General features: G+C 40.7%; 1 protein-coding gene across 1 annotated transcript in view; it reads left to right on the top strand.

Annotated features, from left to right (window-relative positions):
* Positions 1 to 13698, top strand: part of LOC127575957 (glypican-6-like) — a 785436-nt gene that overhangs the window by 484499 nt on the left and 287239 nt on the right.

Here is a 13698-nt window from a genome sequence, read left to right as displayed (position 1 = left end):
CAAAGAAAGTGAAGATAACATGCCACCAAGCAACTGGAGAAGTATTGCAGTTCTTAGCACCTTGGCCAATATCTCTGACCAGTAGAGATAAGCCCTGCTTCTGCTAGTTAAAGAGTTTATTCACAAGTTTGTTAGAGGGCATTTGAGTGCTATATTGCTGAGACCATTCATGCAGAAATTTAGAGTATTTCAAATTTGAGCAGTGCAGAGATGAAGCCATCTGGTTCAAACACAAAAGAAGTCTCAGTTGTGATCCCACTGTGTCCCCAGCAATACTGCAAGCAGAAGGAGGGGAGCCAAAGGCAAGGTCTCCCTTGCTGAGCAAGCAGACAGAGGAGGGGCAGAAGGGAGCTACCAGGAGGGGTCTATCCCTTACCTCCATCTGTCTGACAAGCAGTGTAATTGGAAACTTTTGTAAATAGGTAACGATGGAACTACCTCATCTCCTGCAAGCAGAAGTCCAGTGAAGCACTCATAGGTGGACTGCTCTGCTTCTGGAGGGCAAGGCCACTGTCATCCTGCTCTTCTTAGCCTCTAGAGAACTGGCTGATATCTGCCAGTCTATCCAGTTTGCGGTACAGTGGTGTACACAGGATGCCATGGATGCCTGCTGAGAGAGCGCAGAGGTCCTCTCCTCCTCCCTAGAGCACAACGAGTGTTACGAGCACATGGACTTGTCAGGATTTTGGGCTTCTAGAACATTCAGCGAAATGCAACCTCTGCTCACAACACTTGGAATTTCACACATGAACCTGGAGCTCTTCATATACCACTAGTCCACTTATCACCCTCTGAAGACTCAGATTTTGTGAGGCCACCAACAAAAAATTCTCATCATCCAGAAACAAGTACCAAAGAACTAAATTCCAGGGGTGAGCTGCAAGTGTCATCCCCTGACATAGAGGCATCATTGGCCCGAGCAGGGCCCTTCAATGGTGTGATGTGAAGGTGACATCCCTTGAAAATGCACAAAGGACTGCACCTGTTCAAAAAATGACATCCATTCAAGGGCAACTGGGGATGGGCAATAAATGCTGGCCTTGCCAACAATGCTCTCATCCTGAAAAATTAATAGGTTTTCTAAAAGAAAGTAATTAATGATCAATGTTCAACATGTTCACTCTAAGGCAATCATCATGCCTGTTGACTTTCCGCTGGTCTGCTGGATTGAATGATTGATTTTGAGGGGAAAATGTTGTCGTCCCCTGTATCCACAGCTCCTCACAGTATTCTGGGCTCCTGGACATGCCAGAGGCTACAGTTATTGTGCAACCTCAGGATCATCAAGGACTTACTGATGGTTGCCATTAATGTCCTGAATATACAATTCTCTTGTTTGCGCATGATAACTTTCAATGATTTAGTATAAGGACATCCAGGTCTTCTGAACACCAAATCTTTCATTCTATCTCCATTTAAAAAATACTCTGCTTTTCTATTTTTTATACCTAAGTGGATGATTTCATACAACAGAGTTGCCACAACACAGCACCAAGGCAGCTCATTACAGTGGTAAGTGACAAGTAGTTTTAAATGACAAATGCCTTCCTCCCAGCAGTGTCACAACCCACAAGTGATAATGAAAATAGAGAAGCACACATCCTCAGAGGGCTACGATCCCTTGGCTACTGAGCATCTCAGTTTTCTCTTTTGCACAAATCACTAAAGCCAGAATCAAATAAACCAACCTGTCAGATATTTATATGCATCTAATAAAGCCAAAAACCATGTGATCAATGACCAATCAATCATGTTTTATTCACTTAGTTTGTATCTTCTGTGTGTGACTGAATGACACACTGTGTGGTGCTCCCTCTGTGTCTTCAGCCAGGCTAATGAATGCTTGTGCCCTGGAGTGGAGGAGGCCATGAGTGGTCACCATCTGCAGCTCTCTGTTGAGGTAGCCCGCCTGTAGACTGCAGTATCTTGCCATGGGTGGCAGCAGTCTCAGATAATGGGTTGACAGGCTGCGGTGTACTTGTGCCTAGTGACAGATTATCAACCTCAAAAGTGGAATGTCCACTGAGTGTCAGGATCCAAGCTGGTGAATGCAAGTGTTAGTGGATGAAGTGATGTGGTGTTATCTTCATTCTCCTTTGTTGTAGCTCCACTGGTCTCAGAAATCTGAGATGAGAAAGGTACAAGGATGTGGTCATGGTAAGCAGAGTGGACAGGAAAGAGGGCCACGTTTGAACCATCTGCATGTTATAAACCAGAAGAGATTGTGGAATGAGGAGGAAGTGGGTTCGGTTAGGATTAGGTCTGAATATATTATCATCCTCGGTGATCTACAAAACACCACTGAGCACCGGCACTGTGCCGGCTGAGCCCATGATCACCTCTCCTCTAAATAACTGAACTTGTTGGTTCAATTGAATCCCCTCCAGTCTGCTGAGGTTGAGGACAACTTTGCCCAGCGGGAAAGAGGGAGGAATATTCATGAGTGTCTGTCAAGGTTTGTGCACTGTATGTCCTGCATGATTGAATAGGTGAAAATGCATCTACATTGTGAAGCAAGTTCTCACACATGCTTCACAATGTATGTGCACTTTCACATAAGCATACTGGGTATAATACTGCCTTGGTAGAAGGAATGTGTTCCAAATTCTATTGATCTGGACCACAACTGTGAGGTCATCCAACTAAATGGGATCTGCACCAGGTTAAATAGACACAAGTCAATTGTGCATTATGATTCCAACTCTATCCAAATTCACCTCAAGCATCTTCCAGTTTATTGATGTCTAGCAGAATTATGACAAATTTTAACTTTCCCACTGATTCTCTAAAAATTCTTTCTGCTATGGACATTAAGATAAGATATCTTTATTAGTCACATGTACATTGAAACACACAGGAAATACACCTTTTGCATAGAGTGTTCTGGGGGCAGCCTGCAAGCTTGATTCCATCCGAAATTCCTTCACATTTTAAAAGCTGAACATAGAAAATAAGCACGTAAAGGAACTAAAGCAGGATTAGGCATTAGAGTCCTTATGCCTTTTCCACCATTTGTTAATGCTGGTCTTTTACCCCTGTATCAGATTCCTGAACTAACTCCATATTCTTTGATTCCTTTAAAATGTAAAAATCCCTGTCTTGACTAAGCTGAGTGACTGAGCTTCCTTGACACACTATTTTCCTTTACACTCTGTTTAGTTGTATCCTGAAAGCCAACCCCTCATTTTGAGACTGTGACCCCTGGTTCCAGACACTCCAGCCAGGAGAAATCAACTCGTATCTTTCCAGTCAAGCCCAAAAGGAAATTTGTATGTTTCATTGAGATCATCTTTCATTCTTCTAAACCCATGACAGCCACCCACTGGACTTGAAGATTGCAAGGGTAGAAGGATCAATTGAAAATTATCTTGTGAAATTGAAGTATTCCACCATAACTATGATGCCTGTAAAGTCTCCCATGAGCTGTAGATTTCAATTTCCCCAGGTATGCTTAACCTCTGACAGCTTCCTTTTGAAAGAACTAACTATTTATAGAAAATCATTTCTGTCTTGTCAGGTATTTGGATTTAAGTATTAATATTGTGGCATTTTCAATCAATTTTTTTTATTTGAGACGTGAATATTGTAATGAACTATAAATGCATCTGAATACATTTCAAAGCAATAAGATGCTTGATAAGCTGAAATAAACATGGCCAAACCTCTCAATATTTGTAATTTAACTGTAACATGCTTCCTACTGTCTACTAACCTGCACAACTAGGAATTCAAAGTAAAGTTGTGTGGATTGAAGATTCCTTATTATCATTTTGGCAGCTAAGTTTCAATCATATTACCGGTTTCATTTGTCTGCTATAGACATCTGCTACACTTCTTATTCCTGTCCGATAAAATATTCATTTTTTTGTCTTCATTTTTGATTGATTTTTATGTTTTGTTTTTCCTACTGAGGAATGAACAAAATGCCCAGGGAAATTACCTTCATTCTGCTTATTTTCTCTTCACTATCAGCATCATATGATCACAAGGATTATAATTCTTATGAAGTTCCCTCATGTAAACTAACCCTAACTTCACAATGCAGTGATTATTGCACCATCCATTAATGAGTAGTACTTCAACACAGTAAGTCTATCCATTAGAAGAGCAAAATCTGCAAATCTGAAATGATGGCTGTTTGCAGCTGAAGTTGTCCTGTTTTAATTTTCAAATGTTGACAGATTAAGTGTATACTCTCAGAATATGTTTTCTGTTGTCAGATTCTGTTCCCAAAATCGGAGAGGATTGTCCTGTCAAAAGAGGTTAGATAGTCTGGGTCTGTATTCCTTGGAGTTTAGAAGAATGAGGATGACCTTATTCAAATGTATAAGATCCTAAGGGGGTCTGACAGGATAAATGTTGAAATGTGTTCACTAGTGGGAGAGTCTCAAAGTAGGGGGCACAGCTTGAAGATTAGGAGATAGATAAATATTTGAAAGATTGCAAAATTGAGGGTTATGGGGAACTGGCACAGAAGAGGAGTTGAGGCCAGCATAGATCAGCCATGATCATATTGAATGGTAGGGAAGGCTTGAGGGGCCTAGTGGTCTTCTCCTGCTCCTATTTTCTAGCATTCTTGTGTTTTACGGTCACTTGGCATTGTATTCAGACTGCCCAGACTCAGTGCGCCTGGTGCATACTCTGGATATTCAGTGGGAAGTTCTTCAATTCATCACGATTGTATAGTTCTTTAGGAATTGAAAAATTAGCAGTTATTATGTCCTGCTATATTTGGCTACAATGTATCAGAAGTGTGAAATCTCCAAATTTGACCACGATTTCTGCAGTTTGACAGGGAACCAAAGAACAGAGTAATTGTCGGGTTATGGATTCATAACCTTTACCCTACCTGGTCAATTTGAGGTTAGGTGAATCATTGGGGAAAGACCTTGCATTAAGTACTGAATAGTCACAATGCTGGAAAAGGCACCTAACTATGTTCATCTATCCAATGTGTGACAGAGGCCTGGACAATCTTTAGAACCAGACTCTTTGACATTTTTGAGCTGTTAAGATTTAAGATTGTTACCTAATTGATACTTGCTCATGGAAAAAGAAATAATTAATTGGCATCTGTCCATAGCCAACTAATAGAAATAAGGATAGAAACGAAAACATTGCAAATGCTGCCAGAACTGCTGAGCACTTATAGCATTTTCTATTTTATCTCAGAGTTGCAGCATCTGCAATTTTTAAAAACTTTTAATTGAAGTCTGGTACTCCCTAAACAGTGCACAGTGATGATGTTATCCAGCATAAGAAGGTTTTTAGTCCTGGCAATTATAGAATCATACAGCATAAAAATAGACCATTCACCCCAACACATCCATGCTGACCAGTGAGCACGCTTCCATATTAACCCCATCACCCAGCACTTGGTCCATAGCCCTCTATGCCTAAACAACTCAAGTGTTCATCTAATCACTTGTAAAATGTTATCAGCAACCCAGCTTCTACCCCTTTTAGACAGTGCATTCCAGGTACTTAACGTTCCCTGGGTGAAAATGTTCTCCTCATATGCCCTTTGAATTTCGTCCCACTTACTCTAAATCTATGTCCTCTAGTATTATCTATATCTAATCTGGAGAAAAGTTTCCTGCAGACTACCCTATCTACAGTACCTCATAATTTTATATACCTCAATCTTGTCCTCTTTTCACCTCCTCCACTACAGGGAGAAAAGACCCAGCTTCTCCAGTCTCTCCTCATAACTGAACTGCTCCATCCCATTCATCCTAGGTAACATTCTGGCAACCATCACCCTCTGTCTCCAACTGCCAACACAATTTTGGATCCAGTTTGCCAACTTGCCCTGGATCCCATGAGTCCTAACTTTTTGAACCAGTCTCCCATGTGGGCCTTACTTAAGTCCATGTAAATCAAATCTAGTGCTCTGCTCTCGATATATTTTGTTACCTCTTTGAAGAACTCGTCAAGTTGGATCTGCCCTTGACAAAGCCATGTTGGCAGTCTCTGATTAGTCCTGCCTTTCTGATTAATTCTCTCTCTCAGAACTTTTTCTGTATCTTTCCTACCATTGATGTTGGGGCTCATAGGGCTGTAGTTACCAGGATTTTCCTTGCTGCCTTTCTTGAAGTGTGCCAAGGCATCAAGTGCTTCCCTTTTATTTATGGAGACCTGCACTGGACCTTCATCTCCCCCTACACTGAATTCTCCAACTACAAAGCCTGGTTCCTTTGTGAATCTTGATGAAAAGTATTCATTCAGGTCCAGTCACCTGTACCCTCTGGCTCCACGCACAGGTTGCCCTTTTTACCCTTCATATACTTATAAAATGCCTTTGGATTTACCTTAATCCTGTCACAATCTCTCTTTGCCTTCCTAATTTCCTTTCTAAGTGCCTCCCTACACTTCTTATACCCTTGACAGACCTCCCCCATCTTTAGTTCTCTGTACCTGTGAAATGCTTACTTTTTTTTAGTAACTCAATATTTCCTCAGTCAAGTCACCTATAGCTGGACGTCAAACCCTATCTTTAATCCCCCTTCAAGGATCCTTGAAGATCATTTAGGCAGCATTATAAGTGGATCCTAGATATAAAATTCCACTGTTCTAACCCATTGTACCAACTTTTGTCCCTCCATAAATGATTATTTTATTTACTTCTGTTACAAATCTGTGTGAGCTGGATATATCTTCTCAAACTCCATGACATTACTCACTCCTGTAAGCAATTTGACCGTTTTATTTTTTATAGAGTACTCATCATGCCCTCTCTATACTTGGACATAAGTCTAATGGGGCATTTAACAATTGCACTCCCCAGTGAGCCAATCTGAATAATTATGTCTTTTATATGCATACTACTTTGTAGATGGATCCAGCAGGCGTTTAATGAGACTAGATTTGAATCATTAATTTGCTGTAATTCACAACAAAGTGAACAAACAGGACAAAGTTATGTTTGGACTATATTCAATTAGTACAGTTTATTGTTATGTAAGAGTAGAAAATGAAGGATATGCCAGATTTATACTGGGGAATATGTTCTATTGTTTGTTTTCTATTCTTACATGAAAAGAAACTGGGGAGAGGTGTTCATGGATAGATGGACCATTATGTTGTGAGTTTTCTAGGATAATTGGAACTTTAGGCAGCTATCGGTTTATTGGGATAGTCCTGTTTGTATATCTTATTGAGGGGGAAGAAAAGAGTTGTCCAGGTTGGAGAACTCTGACCTCTATAAATCTCTCCACAGTTGTCAGGAGGAGGTCAAAGGGTAGGGGTTTTATACCCTGAAAAACAAGAAATGTATCCCAAATCCAGCATGTATGTGCCTGTTATCAGCTTTAAGGTGGCATTTATGAGTAATATTTCTGTAAATGAAGCAGGTCACTACTGTAATTTATTTAAGTCAAGCCTACACAGTGCAATTGGGAGTAACTACTGCTACCAGGGCTCAGGAAACCTGATAGTGAGGGCCATTGTCTGCAAAAGCTTTATGTAAACAACTTGAGTGTCAGAAGGTGCAGGAGTACCTCTACTGAAGATAACCTTAAGCCTCTGTTCTGTCAATTGTGGTCTCTTTCCTCCAACCACCACCACTCCCACCATATTTGCCAGTAACTTCCAGCAAAACCTCCCTTGGCCCCAACAGTGTATGGCAATAGTTTTATTGTTTGAAAGTCACCATTGGTAGAGATTGTCATATTCTGCCATTGGATAATATAATCTTCTCAGAGTGTGTGATGGTGAAAAGAGTGAAGTGTTGAAAGTTCTACAGACTGTCCCTGGGTAACTTAAAGGTTCCGTTTTTACAGATTTGTCCATACGTCAGAAACTACACAAGATCACTTGATACACTAACCATACCTCGACAATATTGTTTAATGGCATTGATGAGGGCCACTTAACATGAACATTTATTTATTGTCTTCTGCTGTCTCGTTACAATGGTACAGAATCAGGATGTCCCACATTAGTTTTGATGGTCTTGAAGTATCAGTGGATGTAAGATTGTTTAATAGAGTATAGTTTCACAAGTATTAGTAGAAGCAATTGCTTGTCATTTTCCAAAGCAACTCTCTTAAGTGGCCTCCCGAGGTTAAACTGGCAGCCTGCGTTTTTAAGAGATAATGGTGTCTGATTACTGCAGCGAGGTTACTTAAACAGTTTTTTTTCAAGGCTGGTTCTCGTTTGAATTTAATAATACTTATGAGAGCTCATTCGTATATATGAATACTCATGTCAGTTGTTCATAACTCAGGGAGGACCTGAATAAGAGATAAATTAGAACTGATAAGGAAATAAGAAGTGTTTGTTCAGTTGAAGCAATTTCTGATCAAAAGATAGAGAATGTACTGATAAGCAGGGCCAAGTTAGAACTGGATGAAAGATGGAAAAGAAGACCAAGAGTTGAAATTTTGGAAGGGAATGCAAAGCACCAGCAGTTTTGGGATTTATTAATGTGCAGGCATGGGATGTCATGGAAAGAATGGAAAAGAAGACACAGACGTAAAACTGAGGTAGAAACTCTAGTGCCATTTTAGTATTGGGATTCATTAAAATGGGACATGGATTATTTTAACAAGAGTTAGTGACAAACTACAAATATAAAAGTATAACATGACAGTTGCTTGATTTCAAACTTTTTATGGCTCTCATGAAAGGTAATCGAACTGAAACCTTTCTTCAATTTCTCTCCCCAAACACCTGATATATTAAATATTTCCAGTGTTTTATTTCAGATTTCAAGTATTTCTTTTCAAGAGTTATGTATTGTCCAGGGTCAGAAAGCCATAGGTCAAAGTTGATGGTGAAAAGCTAGCAAGAGGTGAGGTTAGGAGAGGTTACAAGACATTTAAATCAGAAGAAAGTGAAGTAGGAGAATCTGGCAAGCAATAATCGTTTGAAATTCTGAATCATGTAACCTAAATTTTTGAGTGATCTGCTAAATAAAACATTGATTGTGGACTTAAAATAGCAGTGTAGTGGCATGTGGCAGAGAAGGTGGCTTCTATTTATTGCCAAGAGTAGTAGTTTGGGTCTTTTCAAATATCCAGTTAACATATGCCTATCTTCCTGATGAAATGTTAACTGTTTGTCTCCCCACAGATGGTGCTTGACCAGCTGAGTTTTATCAGCATTTTTCTGATTTACAGCACCAGAAACCTTTTGTTTTTCCATACATATCTACTGTTTGAACCAGTTTCTAAACTAATATCAATGGGATTGGAATTAAATTTAATGGTGATTTGTGAGGAAATACTAAGCAGAAGATGCCTTGATTGGGCAAAAATAGAATGAAATGAGAAACAGTTTGAAACATCATTTTGGGCAGGAACTTTACCACTGCAGACATCAGTAATATTACCATCAATGCACAACACAGTTAAATGGTTATGTAACTCTCCGGTGGCATAATTGAAGAGAAAGAAACAAGAGTGATGAACTTCCAGGCTGTCAGGTTAATAGATTCTTCTGGATGACAGGATGTAGCCCTGATAAATAAAAAGGGTGGTTGGCTTTTATGTTTGGCTTTTGGCATAAAAGATTTTCTTTTATATGTCACTTTTTACGAGTGTGGGACATCCCAAAGAGCTTCACAACCAAAGGCCTTTTCTGAAATACACTCACTGTTATAATATTGGCAAGGCCTGGACATGATTCCTACATTTCAGGATTAACTTCAAAAAGTTGAGATGGACAAAATTGTGGGAAAGTCACATTGACTATTTTTTAATAGTGGTAATATGCAAAAATTATTCATGTTTATTTATGGGATGGGGAGAGAGAATTTAAACTACAAATGCACTTTTTATAGAGACACAAAAGACTGCAGATGCAGGAATCTGGAGCAATGATAAATATGCTGGGGGAACTCAGCCAATCGGGCAGTATCTGTGGTGGGAAATGGGCAGTCAATATTTCGGGTCGATACCCTTCATCTGCACTTTTTATAATTGTTTCTGAATGTTTTAGACCTGCTAATAATGGTGATGTTTTGTGGCTCCTTTGAGAACCAGCTGCTGTCTTTGGTCAACAATCAACCTTCATTCTTCAGCAACAACCAGGGTTTATTCAGGATGCACTGATAGCCCAGTTAGGTTGAGCTCCTTTGTTCCTGAATGCTGTCTGGATCCCACTGGCTCACCAATTTCCCCTCACCCTCTGCAGTCTTCCACACACATTTTCCTGCTCCTTCTTGGTCACTGGCCAAAACCTGTGCCTATTTGTCCCTCCTTGTACTACCTCCTTGTGTTACCCCACTGCTGTCTCTTTATCTCTCCTTCTCTGTCCCTCCTTTCTGCACCGGGCACTTGGGACAAAGGATCAGTGTGTGAGGTAGTGAGCGGAGATGTACTCAGCCCAGAAACACTGCCCATAAGGAACTGTAATTTCTGCAGATTTGCAACTTAGGCTGGACCTTAACCCTGTGCATGGCAAGATCTTGAATTATTGTCCCATGCATTATCTTATCTATTTCCCTCACCCCTGCTCTCCCCCTCTCTCCCCTGCAAAAACAAAGTTCCCCGGGTCCCAACTTTTCACCCCACCAGCTTCTGCATACAATGGATCATTCTTTGCAGTTTCTGCAGTTCTAACAAGATTCTACTGTTGTGACTTCCCTCTCGTCTCTGAGATCACCAAACACTTATAGCACTTTGCTATGCAACTGCAGGATTTGAGCACCTGTCCCCCACCTCTTCCCTTCCCTACCATTCAGGGACCTGAATAGTCTGAACAGTGAAGTGAAGGAGTGATTCTCTTGCACTTCTTCCAGTCCAATGTACTGCATTGGGTGTTTACATTGTTGTCTCATCTATATTGAAGAAACACAAATTGGGTGACTGCTTTGTGGAGCACCTCTATTCAATCCACAGAATTAGTTCCCTGTTGCCTGAAACTTCAATTCTCCATGCCACTGTGATCCATCGGTATGTGGCATCATACATTGTTACAGTAAAGCCCAGTGCAAGTTGGAAGTGCTACATTTCATCATCTGAGCACAGTGCCGCCTTCCTGACATGATATCAAATTCTCCAAATTTATGTAACTCATTCTCGCTCTCTGTCTGCATCAGAACTGCACATTTCTGCCAGGCTCCACCTGTGATTTTGGCTCAGTTTTTCTCAGCCTATTCTGCAGGATGTTTCCAACATTTTCTTAATATGCATGCACAAAAAATGTTTTGAGATAAAATGATGAACTGAACCTGATCTACAGCTGCAGACTTGTTTGTACCTCTATACAAAAGCAAACAGTAGACAGCAAGAAGTCCCATAAAAACCTAGCCCTAATTACCTAAAGATTAATTGAAAAGTGCTCCATATGGAAAAACTGAGAGATATCCAGCTACCTGTTTATGATGCAATAATTCATTTGGTTAACACAAGCACGTAATTGCTAGGAACATCCAAAACAGTTATACAATGAGAGTTTTAATTAGGAAGAACCATAAAATCCATTGCATAAGTCATAACCATGAAGGTAGTTTTGTAAATGTCTGTTATGGATGCTTGCTTGAAATCTTTGTAAATGTTAAGTATTTTTTAACATGATAGCCTAGAAACAGGATCAGTTATCACTTTTTTTTATGTGCAGATCGTGCATAAAAGCAATTAAACCTGGGTTGCAATGTATTAGTAAACAACACCTTTGGGGAGACCAAATTCCAGGAACAACACTGCACAGAATGATAAATCTATGAGGTACAAATACTGCTCTCTACTTCCTCAGCTTTGACACCAATTTGCAGTCCTTCTGCAGCTGCTGAATACCAGTTTGAGATCTATGCAAACACCAGACCTGTTGCAGAAAAAAACATTGCTGTTTCAAAAATGAGGTTCTGGTGCTTTCATCTGGGAGCATAGTGTGGAATCCAGGGCCTGAGATTTCTTCATTGTGTGCTGTATGCTGAACTGCATCACCAACTGAAGACAGCAGTTGATGGCAGAGGAAGGACTGCATGCAGAGGGACATGAGGTGTAGGCTGAAGGTCAAGATTAAGGGGAACAGAAGGATGAGGAAGGTAACTATGGGAAGTCACTGTGGAACACCTATAATCTCATCTCACTTCAAATGGAGCAGGGAGGCACTGACTGCAAGGTTATAGGGAATGTCTGATAAAGAGACCTTTCTCATAAGAAATTTGCTAAATAAGAATCCAGAACACCGACAAAATTACCTTTTCTACACCACAATCAATTACATCGATATAGTTCACCAATACAAGGTAGTGAATGCAGAAAACACAGCAGGTCAGGCAGCATTTTTGGAGAAAGAAACAGAATTGATGTCCTGGGTCCGTGATCCTTCATTGCCAGTACATCCAGTAATCAAATTCTACTCTGCAGGACATCAATGATTGAATCATTCATCCAGTTGTTAAGGAGACTCCCTCAACTTTTTAATGAGAGAATCTGCAACTAGGGATCACAGTTTGAAAATAAGTGGTTTCTCATTTAAGAATGCTACAAAGCAATTTTTTCTTTCCCAGATGGCATACCTTGTGAGGATATGAGATTTATTTCTACATTACTCGAATGAGTGAGGTTTCTCACACCTGGAGCACTCAGCTAAATCCGTCTATTCTGCCAAGCTCTTCCTTTAGTGACCCTGGGCTAGTATCTGACCTATTACCCACACCACCCCCCAACCCCCCACCACCCTGCCTTCTAGGTGCTGTGCATCTCTAGGTTATGGCAGGGTTCCATTGCTGTGAACTGTTCGTAGCTTGAACACTTTGCAAGTTGGAAATGCAACTGCAAAATGAGTTCCCACACGGCAGAAGATGGCTGTAGCAGCTGGCAACTCCATCCCGCTGGTCTCTCACACGCTCGATCGTATATATGGGCTGTACATAAGTTGGGCATTTGTAAGCTGAAGAGGACCTGTAAATCAGCCATTCGCCTCCTAAGCCTGCTCTGCCATTTAATAAGATCATAGCTAATCTAATTGCATTCTTGTTTACCCACAGTAACTTTTCATCACTTAGTTGATGACTTGTTAATCAACTTGTTGATTTGTTTCATTGCACTGATTCAATGAAACATTTATGTGGAAATTATCATGTAACTTTAAGCAATACCTTTAGAAGCATTGGCAACCTAACATCAATCAGAACATACAAATAAGGAACAGGAGTTGACCATTTAGCTCTCGAGCCTGGTCCACAATTTAAGCCTTACGTCTGTGGTGGGCAAGCTGTTAGAAAGGATTCTAAGAGATAGGATCTATGAGCATTTAGAGAATCATGGACTGATTAAGGACAGCCAGCATGGCTTTGTGAAGGAAAGATCTTGCCTCACAAGCCTGATAGGGTTCTTTGAGGAGGTGACCAGGCAGATTGATGAGGGTGGTGCAGTAGGTGTGGTCTACATGGATTTTAGTAAGGCGTTTGACAAGGTTCCACATGGTAGGCTTCTTCAGAAGGTCAGAGGGCAAGGGATCCAGGGAGGCTTGGCCGTGAGGATTCAGAATTGCCTTGCCTATAGAAAGCAGAGGGTTGTGGTGGAGGGAGTGCATTCAGATTGGAGGGCTGTGACTAGTGGTGTCCCACAAAGATCAGTTCTGGGACCTCTACTTTTTGTGATATTTATTAATGACTCAGATGAGGGGGTGGAAGGGTGGGTTAGCAAGTTTGTAGACGACACAAAGGTCGGTGGTGTTGTGGATAGTGTGGAGGGCTGTCAAAGCTTACAGAGGGATATTGATAGGATGCAGAGCTGGGATGAA

This window comes from Pristis pectinata, chromosome 11, assembly GCF_009764475.1.
Source record: "Pristis pectinata isolate sPriPec2 chromosome 11, sPriPec2.1.pri, whole genome shotgun sequence".
NCBI classification, from domain to species: domain Eukaryota; kingdom Metazoa; phylum Chordata; class Chondrichthyes; order Rhinopristiformes; family Pristidae; genus Pristis; species Pristis pectinata.
This window is presented reverse-complemented; position numbering and strand designations above follow the sequence as displayed.